The sequence below is a fragment of the Rhipicephalus sanguineus genome, unplaced genomic scaffold (genome assembly GCF_013339695.2).
Source record: "Rhipicephalus sanguineus isolate Rsan-2018 unplaced genomic scaffold, BIME_Rsan_1.4 Seq941, whole genome shotgun sequence".
Classification (NCBI taxonomy): domain Eukaryota; kingdom Metazoa; phylum Arthropoda; class Arachnida; order Ixodida; family Ixodidae; genus Rhipicephalus; species Rhipicephalus sanguineus.
Genome location: NW_023616341.1, coordinates 187,703 through 200,460, shown reverse-complemented (window position 1 = coordinate 200,460; position 12,758 = coordinate 187,703). Strand labels below are relative to the sequence as shown.

Genomic DNA, 12,758 nt, shown 5'->3' with positions numbered 1-12,758 from the left:
GCTCATCTGTGCTCATCGCCGCATCTGTGCACGGTCTGGAGCGAAGTGGGTACGAAGAATACTCCCACGACAAATGCGCGCGTGTGGTACAGCAAGCGGCCCGGCAGTGACGGCGCGAGCCGAGTAGGCGACGCGCTGCACGCAACTAGCCAGGAGACGATTGGCTCCACGCAGCCGTACCGCGTTTCACTGGAACCTGTGTCAGTTTCATATAGTAGCAGATCGCGGTAGAGACGCACACACATATATCGCGGAAGCCGACACTGTCCGTTCTGTCGCTACGTTGGTCATTGCGCATACCGGACCCTGTAATAGTTCCGAAATGCCCTTGGGCGGTCGCCACCGCGCGCTATCGGCACTATCGGACGGTCGTGCGAGAGTACGAGAATCTTTTCTCCAGTTTGGGCACAAACAAAGAAAAGGCCTTGCAGTGGTCACTTTAGGCAATATTTGCTGTGGCACTGTATTATTGCTTTGCTGGCGGCGATTGCGTATGCGAGGAGATGAATATTTTACTTGGTGGTTAATGCGTACTACCGTTTAGTGCGTAGTTATGCGGCGTTCCCGGCAGGTACGCATTAACGAGGTTCCACTTATAGTATTAAAAGGACAGCCAGGATTCCGAATACACACGTAGTTGAACATTTTAGAAAAGGTTTCACGACCCGTTTAAGAAAAACCGACATCGGCAGCGTTGACCCAAAGAATCGAAAGAATGCAAATTAGGATCAGGAATTGAACCCAAGCATTCTGCGTGGCAATCAGGTATTCTACCACAGAGCCACGCCAGGTCTATAACTGGTTTGGAAAAACAGCCTATGCAGGTGTAATGTCGGTGCAACGTCAATTGTGGTGTGGTGCTGGCTATCTAATTTTACAACAAAGTAATAAACACTGCATATGGACTCCTACAATACAGGCGTCATATCAGAGTAACGCCTGTGGTTCCAGGGTTGGCTCCGCTTTTATAGCAGTCTAATAAACATTAAAATTGTACAGTTGAACTCCGCTACAATGAACTCCGCTTCAACGAAATTTCCGGTACAACGAAAAATTCTCGGTTCCCCGTCAACAGTCCAATATGCTCGCCACAACAAACACTTTTTCTGCTGCCGTTCCGCTTCAACGAAATTTGACGATGGCATCCGGGGCTCAAAAATTTAATTTACCGTGCAATAAACACAATCTCGGACATTTTGATGCATTTTAGAACATAAAAATACGAATTCAAAGTCTGAATCGCGTGTTGGAACCACCAGAAACCGCCGCTGTTGACTGAGCATGGGGGCCGCCATTGCTTGATAGCGACGGCGATCAGACTGCCCTGGAGCACACGTGTTGGGCTAGTCGGTTCATGTTCTTTCAGAAGCCACGGAAGTGGCTATTTCGCGCAAAGAAAACACAAGGGGAGGGATAAGGGGAGCGCTCCCCTTATCCCTCCCCTTGTGCTTTCTTTGCGCGAAATAGCCACTTCCGTGGCTTCTGAAAGACTGCCCTGCTTTCGCACTGGCTTGAGTTGCTTCTGAGTCGCAGACAATCCAAAGCCAAAGCTCAGGTGTCGACACTGGGGGCAATCGCGAAACGATAGCTTTTCCGATGCCTTTCAATACTTTTCGTGCTTTTCGCGCTTCGATAGTGGTCAGAGCGACGATACATCTGCCACATCCGCGTTATCAAAGCGAGCAGCCCTGGGGTGCAGTTGTGGAATGGTGCCTTTTCCAATGCCAATGCTTTTGGTGTTTTTCGCGCTTGGCCAGTGCGACCGGTGGTCGGTGCAACAACTCGTCCGCGTTATCAACGGGATCAGCCAGCCGCGAGTGGTGGATAAGAATAGCATAGAATAAGGCGTAAGTCATTACTCCGCGATAGCACGCCTGCATGTCGCCGTTGTCGGCGAATAGCTAGTGTTAGCGTGTTGGTGCAACTGTGCAGTTCCGTGTTGCGCGCCCGTGCTTGTTTGATTCCTTCGCGGAAGCGGTTGTTTCTGCGTGCTTTTCAACGTGGCGTCACTATGCATATATGAGAATCGCGTTGTACCGCTGCTGGGGACGCAAAGGAAGCAGCAGACACTTTTTGAATATTGGAAATAAAAGTTTCACTGTTCTACTAGCTCAGGTCAGCCATATTTTTTTCGATTTCACTACAACGAAATGTTCGCTTCAACGAATATTTTTCCGAGCACCGTCAATTTCGTTGTAGCGGGATTTGACTGTATTCCTATGATTTGCAAGCTATATGAAACATTGGTCAACACTGGAGGAATACATTAACGAAAGTTACATATGATAATAACATGATTGCACCATAAAGTGCACTTATCTTCGATAATACTGGCGTATGTACCCTAATGTGAAGGCTGACGTTATGTCGCACAATAGGTTACCCTTTAAGCGCCAGTGTTGTCGACATGCCTGTTAAGCCCACGATGTGCACACAGCTACTACACTTAAAAATTGATACACTTACAAAAGAAGTCGATCCACCTCGTAACGCTTGGCTCAAAGCCATAAAATATAGCATAGAAGTACTCGCTTCCTGCTTCGCATTAAACCAATTCCTACAACGTGTGGCATGTCCCGAATTTTTTAAAGATTACGCCAACCTGTATTGGCCTTTCAGCTAACACACCTAACAGTATGAGCAAAAATGCTTTTGAATGCAAAGCATTTCTTAGCGAACCAAAGATACTTTGATCATTCCTATCCATCCATGCGTCTGTCTGCTCACGAGCGATGGCAGCTGTTTCCGTGGGTCGGGGCGAACTCCAATCTTGCTGATCACGTGACCCAAAAACAAGAGTTCCTCGTACGCAAAGCGGCACTTTCCTGGCTTCAAGGTGAGTCCGAGGTCTTGATTGCTTGAAGTACAGTTTCAAGGCACTGGAGGTGTTCGTTGAAGTTTGAGGCGAACACAACGTCGTCGTCCAAGTACGCGAGGCAAATCTGCCACTTCATGCCGGTCAGTACTGTATCCATGACACATTGGAAAGTCGCAGGTGCCGAGCAAAGACTGAAGGGCATGACCTTGAACTCGAACAGGCCATCTGGTGTTATAAAGGCAGTCTTCTCTCGGTCTCTCACGTCGACTTCGATTTGCCAGTATCTGGTCTTGAGCTCCATCGACGAAAAGTACTTCGCATTGTGGAGTCGATCCAGGGCGTCGTCTATCCGTGGGAGAGGATACACGTCCTTTGGGATTTTGTTCAGGCAGCGATAGGTCAACGTAGAAACGTAGGGTTTCATCTTTCTTCAGTTACACCATGAGAGATGCCCACGGACTCTTGAATGGCTGGATGATGTCGTCGCGTAGCATTTTCTCGACCTGTTTCTTTACGGCCTTGCATTCTCGAGTTCAATCTCGATATGGCTCTGACAGATTAGCCGGGCGCTTTCTTCTATTGTGATGTGATTTTTTGCGACTAGGGGCTCTTGACGACAACAAGAACCAATCCTTGAATTGCAGGGGCAGGGTTGAGCTGGTCTTGCTTAGGCTTCGTGAGGCTCAGATTGACGTCGAATTCTGGTTGGAGACCTCGATTAATTGAAGCAGGTTCAGTAGCTTTGAAGAGTGCGAAAGTATTGCTGGCGTCCACGAATTTGTCGATGTGGGTGACCGTCGTACCAACGTTGAGGTGCTATATTCGGTGCTGAAGTTTGTCAACACTACCTTTGCTTTGCCATCATGCAGCTCGGCTATGCCTCTTGCGAGGTGCAGGTGCTGGTCGCCCTCGATGGCGCTCTTAAAGTCCGCGGGTTTTTCAGTGCCGATGCAAATGACTACACTGAGAGAGGTGGAATGGTGACCTGCTCTTCTATCACATTGTTCCCCTGCGTTGTGTGCGGCGGCAGCAGCTTTTCTGAGGTAGTGTTATTGACTCAGTCCTCATGTCGATGACGGCGCTGTGGTGACTTAGGAAGTCCATCTCAAGTATCCATCCCTCAAGCAGTGTTATAGGATTACAAAACTCGCAGGGTAGTCCGGTTATTGATAGTAACTCTTGCTGTGTAGACTCCAGCCGGCGTTATTAGATGACCTCCAGTGGTCGAATTTCGGGCCTTGCCAATCTGTCTTGACTTTCTTCAACTTCGTGGCGAACGTCCACTGACAACGGAATGTCGACTGCAGTGTCGACGAGAGTGGTGAGTTGTGGCCGTGGAAGTCATCATCATCATCATCAGCCTGTCTACGCCCACTGCAGGGCAAAGGCCTCTCCCATGTTCCGCCAATCAACCCGGTCCTGTGCTTTCTGCTGCCACGTAATACCTGCAAACTTCTTAATCTCATCTGCCCACCTAATTTCTGTCTCCCCCTCACGCGTTTGCCATCTCTTGGAATCCAGTCAGTTACCCTTAATGACCACCGGTTTATCCTGCCGACGTGCTACGTGGCCCGGCCCATATCCATTTCTTCTTCTTGATTTCAACTATGATGTCATTGACCCCCGTTTGTTCCCTGACCCACTCTGCTCTCTTCCTGTCTCTTAAGGTTACACCTATCATTTCCTTTCCATCGCTCGCTGCGTCGTCCTCAATTTAAGTTGAACCCTCTTTGTAAGTCTCCAGGTTTCTGCTCCGTAGGTAAGTACCGGTAAGATGCAGCTGTTATATACCTTCCTCTTGAGGGATAGTGGTAGATTACCATTCATGATTTGATAATGCTTGCCGAATGAGCCCCAACCCATCCTTATTCTTCTAGTTATTTCACTCTCATGGCTCGGCTCCGCGGTTACTACCTGTCCTAAGTAGACGTACTCATTTACAACTTTTAGTGTCTCGCCACCTATCGCAAAGCGCTGTTCTCTGCCAAGATAGTTCCACATTACTTTAGTTTTATGCATATTAATTTTCAGACCTACTCTTCTACTTTCCGTATCCAGTTCAGTAATCATGAGCTGCAATTCGTCTCCCGCGTTACTCATCAATGCAATGTCATCAGCGAATCGTAGGTTACTGAGATACTCTCCATTGACTTATCCCTAGCTCTTCCCAATCTAGGGCCCTGAAAACCTCCTGTAAACACGCGTGTGAATAACATTGGAGGAGTGTCTCCCTGCCGTACGCCCTTCTTTATTGGGATTCTATCGCTTTCTTTATGGAGGACTATAGTGGCTGTGGATCCGCTGTAGATTTCTTCCATTATGTTTATATAGGCTTCGTCGATGCCCTGATTCCGCAGTGCTTGCATGACTGCTGATGTCTCCACCGAATCAAATGCCTTCTCGTAATCTATGAAGGCTATGTATAGGGGTTGGTTGTATTCCGCGCATTTCTCTATCACCTGATTGATAGTATGAATATGGTCTATTGTTGAGAATCCTGTACGAAATCCTGCCTGGTCCCTTGGTTGATTGAACTCCAATGTCGTATTAATTCTGTTAGCAATTACTTTTGTAAATAGCTTGTAGACAACCGACAGTAAGCTTATGGGCCTGTAATTTTTCAGGTCTTTGACGTCCCCTTTCTTATGGATCAAGATGATGTTGGCATTCTTCCAAGATTCTGGTATCCTCCCCGTCGAGAGGCACTTCGTATACAGGGTGGCCAGTTTCTCTAACATAATCTCTCCACCGTCTTTCAACAGGTCTGATGTTACCTGATCCTCACCAGCTGCTTTACCTCTTTGCATTCCCTTTAGGGCTTTCTTTACTTCTCCTGTCAATACTGGTGGATGTCAGATTCCTCTGCGCTATTACTCCTTCTTAAGTGGACGTGGAGGAGTCCTAATGGCGAAACTAAAAATGAAATAGACTTCATAATGTGCGGCCACCCGGGCATTGTACAGGATGTGGAAGTAGTTAACAAGATCCGATGCAGTGACCATAGAATGGTAAGATCTAGAATTCAACTTGACGTGAGGAAGGAACGGCAGAAACTGATACGCAGGAAGCCGATTAATGAACTAGCTCTGAGGGAAAGTTGAGGAATTCAGAGTTTCACTTCAGAATAGGTACGCGGCTTTAACCGAGGAAACCGACCTTAGCGTTGACGCAATGAATGATAATCTGACTAGTATCATCAAGGAGTGTGCAGTGGAAGTCGGGGTACAGTTGTTAGACAGGACACTGGTAAGCTATCCCAAGAGACGAAAAACCTCATTAAGAAACGTCAAGCTATGAAAGCCTCAAATGCAACAGACAAAATAGAGCTGGCGGAGCTTTCGAAGTTAATCAATAGGCGTAAAGTAGCCGACATAAGAAAGTATAATATGGAGAGAATTGAGCATGCTCTAAAGAACGGAAGAAGCCTCAAAGCTATGAAGACAAAACTGTGCATAGGCAAAAATCAGATGTATGCATTAAGGGATAAGGAAGGCAAGGTCACAAACAATATGGATAGAATAGTTGAGGTAGCGGAAGAGTTCTACAGAGATCTGTACAGCAGCCGAGCCATTCAGGATGATAACGTGGAATAGTACGCCGATGTTACTAGTTCGTTGTCTTGCGTTTCGGTTAAGTCGTGGCGTCTGGTCACGGCTAGGTTGGCTTGTTCCGCTGCTTCTGCGTCGTGTTGTCAGGTCTTCTTCAGACAGCAAGGTTTCATCGTCAGGGCTCCGTTTGGTTTGCGGCATTTTCTTAAGGTTTCGTCGTGGCGGCGGCGGAGGATCTTCGGTATTTCATCGTACAGCAACTGCACCTCTATCGATCGCTGCCCCTAGTTTTCCGGATAAGGGCTCGTGGATCCACCCAGAGTAGGGCCGGTGTACTGCCGGCATTGCAGTGAGATGTAGTGTCCTGGCAACGGTGAATGAGAAGGTCGTCGAGGTGTCCACTGCGTTCCTGCGAGGTAGTCTGCGATGTCGCGTGGTCTTTTACCCCGTTATAAATGTGGCCATCGATGGCGAAACCACGCAGACCCATCTGTCAGCAGAATAATTGATATCTGGGCAAGTTGGAATTGGTTATGCATCTTTGAAACGGGCTGCGCAAAAACAAGGACAAAAGAAAGGTACGACACACCAAGGCGCTCTGTGGTGTATCGTACCTTTCTTTTGTCCTTGTTCTTGCGCCGCCCTTTTGAAAGATGCGTACCCATCTGTCGGTACTAGTAGCGGCGGTAAGTGTGACCAGCTTCTCCGCAATGGTAGCAGAGTGGGCGGTGGTCGGGGGGCCCGCCAAACGTCAGTCTTCCTCAGAGCGTAGTGCTGGCCGACAGGTGGGTGGTATGGCAGCGTTGTCTGGCAGCGGAATTGTGGCGGTGCAGTGTCTTCACGTTGGCGCAAAGGGCAGCGTTACGACATGCTGCAGCAGCGTAGCTCATAGCTTCCGGATAAGGCTGCAGTGGTTAGGGAATTCCCAACGATTGCTGGACTTCCTCACGAATAATGTTGATGATCGAGTCCACTGAAGGCTGCGATTCTGGAAATATATTTCGCAGCTCTTCACGCACGACCGCTCGGATGGTCTCGCGCAGGTCGTTGGTGCTGAGGGCTTAAGTTTTGGTGTAGTTGGTGATCGGTGAGCAATGGTTGTACTGCCTTGTCCGTATCTCAAGCGCCTTTTCTCTTGTCGTGGCCTCTGTAAGGAATTCGTTGACAGTCTTGGGCAGGTTGCGAACAAGTCGCGCAATGCGTTCTTGCTTGACACCTTGCATTAGAACCGGAGCTTCTTCTCAAACGTGGCGGGGTCGGCGTGACGGAACAGGCGTGCCATTTTTCGGTGTACATCTCGATGCTCTCGTTTGAAAGCTGTACACGGCTATCCAGCAGGGTTTCAGCCCTTTCCTTAGGCTCAATACTTGTGAAGGTTCCGAGGAATGTGGCGCAAATAGGTCCCAGGTCGTCAGGGTGGCCTCTGTGTTCTTAAACAGGTCTTGGCGCCATCTTCAAAGGCGAAGTATACGTGGTGAAGCCTCTCGTCGCAGTCATAGTTATTGATCATGTTTGAAAATTTGGTTGAAGCGCACCGAAAAACACAGACTAGAAGAAGCAGACAGGACAGTGCTTACTGTAAGCGCTGTCCTGTCTGCTTCTTCTAGTCTGTGTTTTTGGTGCGCTTCAACCAAAATTTTAAATATGAACGTTAACCAACTGGCCCAACTTGCGATCTTGGTGCTTGTTATTGAATTTGGCAACCCGGTCGTGTCTTCCCAGCCAGCTTTCCGGGTCTTCACCAGTGTTGGCGGTAACGCGTTACAAGTAACGGCGTTACCGGTAACGCGTTACTTTTTTCGGTAACTTTGTAACGTACTCGTTACAATTTAGAAACTGTAACGGGTAACGTACTTACGTTAACATTGTTACTCGTTACTTTTTCATCCTGGGGGTGCCGTTTGTCAGAGCTCCCCCGACAAATTCTTTTGTCGCAGCGTCGGACTGCTGTCGGCCTGCCAGGCATTCACCAAGAAAGCGCGGGCGGAATAGCTTTTTTTTTTGTGGAAATTGTGGGGACCAATTTCTTAAGACGTGCCGACTTCTTGTGTGGAGGTTTGGGCCGTTGCCACAAAAAGCTTGATGAAAGCCGCATAATTCTCCATGAGAAACTATACGGACATGCTTCTCGTGGAAGTGGATGTAGCAGATGGATTGCTGGCACCTGCTCCTTTTCATGCCCAAAAGACAGGCCTTCTGAAGAGAAAGCACAAAGGCTGGTTTACTCCATACCACGTGCTGATCGTGAATTTTTTACGTGGGGGAAACGAAGAAGGCCCCCGAGAGGCTGTGGCAACATAAAAACGACGTCCACAAGTTCACATGACAAAGGAGTACACTCGCTGAGCAGAGCACGGTAAATGACACCGCATCGAATTCGACAACTCCCGCGTCGTTGACTTAACCCATTAAGGCCCAAGCAAAAACTATTTGTTGAATGTAATTGAAATTTCGCGCACTTATCTAACTACAGTAGACAAAAACAGCTGGCAAGTTTCATAGCGTTACATCTATTCCTTCAGAAGTTATGATACTGTACTTTAGAAAGTACGCTGGGCTCATGCGATAGCAATGCAAGCTGGCTCGGCACACGAATAGCTAGCATTCTTGGTCCTTTCCACACTAATACTAAAGTTGTTTTGGCACATGCAACTTGTCCAAGCAGCGACGCATCATGCAAAGCGTTGCACCATACTTTTCGCAGCATCATTTCTATTTATCACAGACAGTGCACTTCAACCGTTTTTCAATCTTCTTGTGAAATGCCCATATGGATGGAGGGGACTGGCAGGCACACTGGACACGGAAGACCTCTTGATAGTTCTATTGTGTACACGGCACAGGTAGTGTCTTGGAAGTGTGCAGGTGAATGACAGCAGTCGACTCATAGAGGGTCTGCTAACCTCCAGTAGGTTGGCAGATCCTCTATGCATTCAGTGCAGCAATGTTGATGATCTGTGTAAATATGTGCTTCCATCTCATTTTCCCACGAATGAAAATTCTGAAGTTATACGCAGCTTGATTGTGAAGGTGAATCTCTCCCATGCCAATATTTCTCTAGCTGCTGACGATGTTTCGTGATGGCGCTACGTTTTTCTTTTGAGTTGATGATCATCTGCTTACAGAGCGCAGTGGCTCGACTGTGTCATAGTTCATCGCCATAGCAACTATGCTATTGTCTTTGCCCTTTACGAAAAGGAACTCGTTTCCCGGATCAAAACAGAAGCAGTCTTCCCGATTTCTTTCGTTCCATCAGGCAGAAGGCATTCATTTGCACAGCCGTCTTCCCCTCCTCCTCAGCCGTTTGGGAGTGACAATTACTTCACCAAGAGGCTCTCGCACATCCCTGCCTGCAGTCTCCCGAGTCTCAAATTACCGTAAAAACGGCATTCTTCTGAAGAAAATACCTGGTTTGATCTCTGAGGCAACCTAAAACGCAATGCGCATTTAAGCTCTCACAAAGGCCCAGTGTACTACAAAAAGTACACCAACATTTGATTACCCCTCAGAGCAAACAGTGCACTACAGCTGATTCTTGCGCTTCGCCGTGATTATATTGTTCTTTTTGAAGCACAACCAATCTGTTTTTTTCAATATATACAGTGTGAAACCTTAAATTATTTGAGAAATGTAGTAGTCGTCACATGCGTTCGACGGGCGCTCGTTTTCCAAAAGTTTAACAACTCGTAGCACAGAAAAAATTGACCTGAGTCAATATGTTCGATTAGGAGTGTCTTCCTGCAACTTTTAGCATCAAAAATGCTAATCAGAAAACTTAGAATATTGGATAGTGTATTTACTATTCCAAAAAAATGAAGTGTACTTTGTAAAGTACGCTGGGCGCTAATGGGTTAAGCGGCTTTCTGTGGGATTCTGGCCCATCCAGGCGACAGCCGGTAACATCAACCGGTCTACAGGTGCGCTGCCGATCGAGAGTCTGCCTTATTGTGGAGAATAGGCGTGACCCCTGGCTGGAAGAAAACCCTGAAAAAGAATGCGAGTGTGACGCGAAACGTAGAATTTTTTCTTGTAATGCAAAAAAAAATTTTTTTTTTACTCACTACCTTAATACCGCTGTCACACGAACAGCCTTAACTGCGGTTAAGCTAACTACGGTTACGGCTAACCACGGTTACAGGTAGCTACACGGCAGACATTACCGCAGTTAGTGTACTATCGTGGTTATTGCAAACGGGTGATTCCACGAGAGATCGACACGCATCCGAAAATAGATATTTTAGATTTGATTGAGTATTTTATATTTTATGCATATCCCATGCCAGTAGCCCGAAAAGGAACTTAATTTCCTTATTAACTGCATAATTTACGAGGGAAAAAATATCAAACATATTCAATCCGGAGGGACCAATTTCATTACCTGTCATCTCGAAAGTTCACAACGTTGTAAAACCCAAATATTATCGTTACAAGATATATTTTGTGTGTATAATGTATTCGCAACAAAGGTAAAGTACATTGTTTGAAACTTTAGAGCTAAGGAACTGTTTTTTTGAAAAAATGTCTAATATGCGACATTTTGTAGTAGCTACAAAGTTGATAGGCTTATCAACTTTGTTTTAAAAATAAATTTTGCTCTTTTCTTCTATGTGCAACTTGCAGTGAAGTTTCTGGTTATTGAACTCCTGAGCGAGTGAGGCTGATCTTGAACACCTTCACATAAACCTCGCATTTTTTGCGGTAATTATACAGGTTAAAGTGAACAAAAAATGTTTAGCAGCAATATTTTTTTACGTGACTAGCCCATTTAACCATTCTTCTTTACTACTACAAAATTCGCGCATCTATTTTGCTAGCAGAAGCACACATCAGAATTATTGTAAATTTCTTGAGCTTTCATTGATGCTTTATTTGCGGTTACGCGTTGATGATTGAATCTCATATTCTGTATAATGGCACCTTGAGAAAAGGGCTTCACCATATGTCAGAGTCAAAGCCATCACACGTAACTCTAAAGACAACTTTAAGCCACTATACCATTGCTAACGTCCGGTACATTCCGGTACATTTGTGGAAGTACTCGTTTAAATCAGCATTTTGGGTATATTCGTTGTTTGGGTTAGAAGTTTTACGTGAACATAAATTGCAGATTTAAATTATTATTGTGGGCTCCGGCAGCAAGGACACATCGAATAAAATTTATTATTGCGGAGTAACGGCAGAGGTAACGTCCGTTACTTTTTTTCGGTAACGGTAACGCGTTACATTTTTTGTAGGTAACGTAGGCGGTAACACATCCCTTTTTATAGTGTAACGAGTAACGTATTTAGTTACTTTTTTCAGTAACGCCTACAACACTTGTCTTCACAGAGTGATTCGTCAAAGTCGGCGGCTCTCTCTCTGATTTATGACGACTCTTTCAGGTGATGCAGTGGTGCCTGTCGTCTTCGTCGTCGTGGCACTTGGCTTGTCCGGCAGGAGTCAGTATTTTGGTGGCTAGCTCAACTCTCCTCGATAGTGTCATTTCTTCTTCGCAACTTCCGCTGGGTTCCCAGCTTTTTGTAGGCGTCCGGAAATGAAGAAACCAGCACCTTCTTCAGCTTACTGGGAGCGCGGAACACACAACAGATGAAGGAAGACCACAGAACACGAGTGCTCGTGTTCTGTGGTTCTACCTTCATCGTTATGTGTTCCCGCGCTCCCAGTAGGCTGAAGAAGTATGAATTAGTAACTAGTCCACCTTTCGATACATTTGAAACCAGCACCTCCACCAAATGTCGCATGGTCGTGACGTAGACGAAGGCAGCAGTCGGCGCGTTCAAGACTAAACATTTTATTTGGGCGAACTTGTGCCAGGAAAATGAAAAGACAAGGTTCGAGCAATGCACGCTATACACTGATAGTGGTGAACAGAGTGTCGGTCGTCGGTAATCTGATCTGCAGTAAGGTGCGTCTGTATTTATACATGTGGCATTGGATGTTCGAACCTTATTGCAAGTGGTGGCGTTAGTTCTAGAATGAACTCAACTGTTCGTGTTTGCATGCTCAAGCCTATCAGAAGATTCTGAAATAATCTGGAAGCTTTCCAGACATTCGCGCGCCTTTTGCGCAAGACAGTGGTTACACGTGTAACGACCAGTTACATAAAAATAACAAAAGAAGCGGGTGTGGCAATAATAATGCCGTTCATTTTCTTTCTTCAATATAAACAAGTTGTGAGTCAGTGCAGCGTTGGTCTTTTTGAATTGTGTTCTTTTGTTTCTTGTTTATGTGTGCTGCTTCACACGTTATATTCCCCACCATGCTGTATACAAAAATAATAAAGAAAACTCCAGAACTGCAGTCTGAACAACACTCCATCGTGTGATGGGTTGTAGGTGGACTTGTATAGCGCTTGTGGCTTCAGGAGTTCTTGTGACATCATTTATTATGCT

The 12,758-nt window shown here is 46.3% G+C and overlaps 1 protein-coding gene across 1 annotated transcript in view; it reads left to right on the top strand.

Annotated features, from left to right (window-relative positions):
• The window catches only part of LOC119378718 (AP-5 complex subunit mu-1), a gene marked incomplete at its 5' end in the record, with an annotated part of 202,112 nt that overhangs the window by 37,302 nt on the left and 152,052 nt on the right, over positions 1–12,758 (top strand).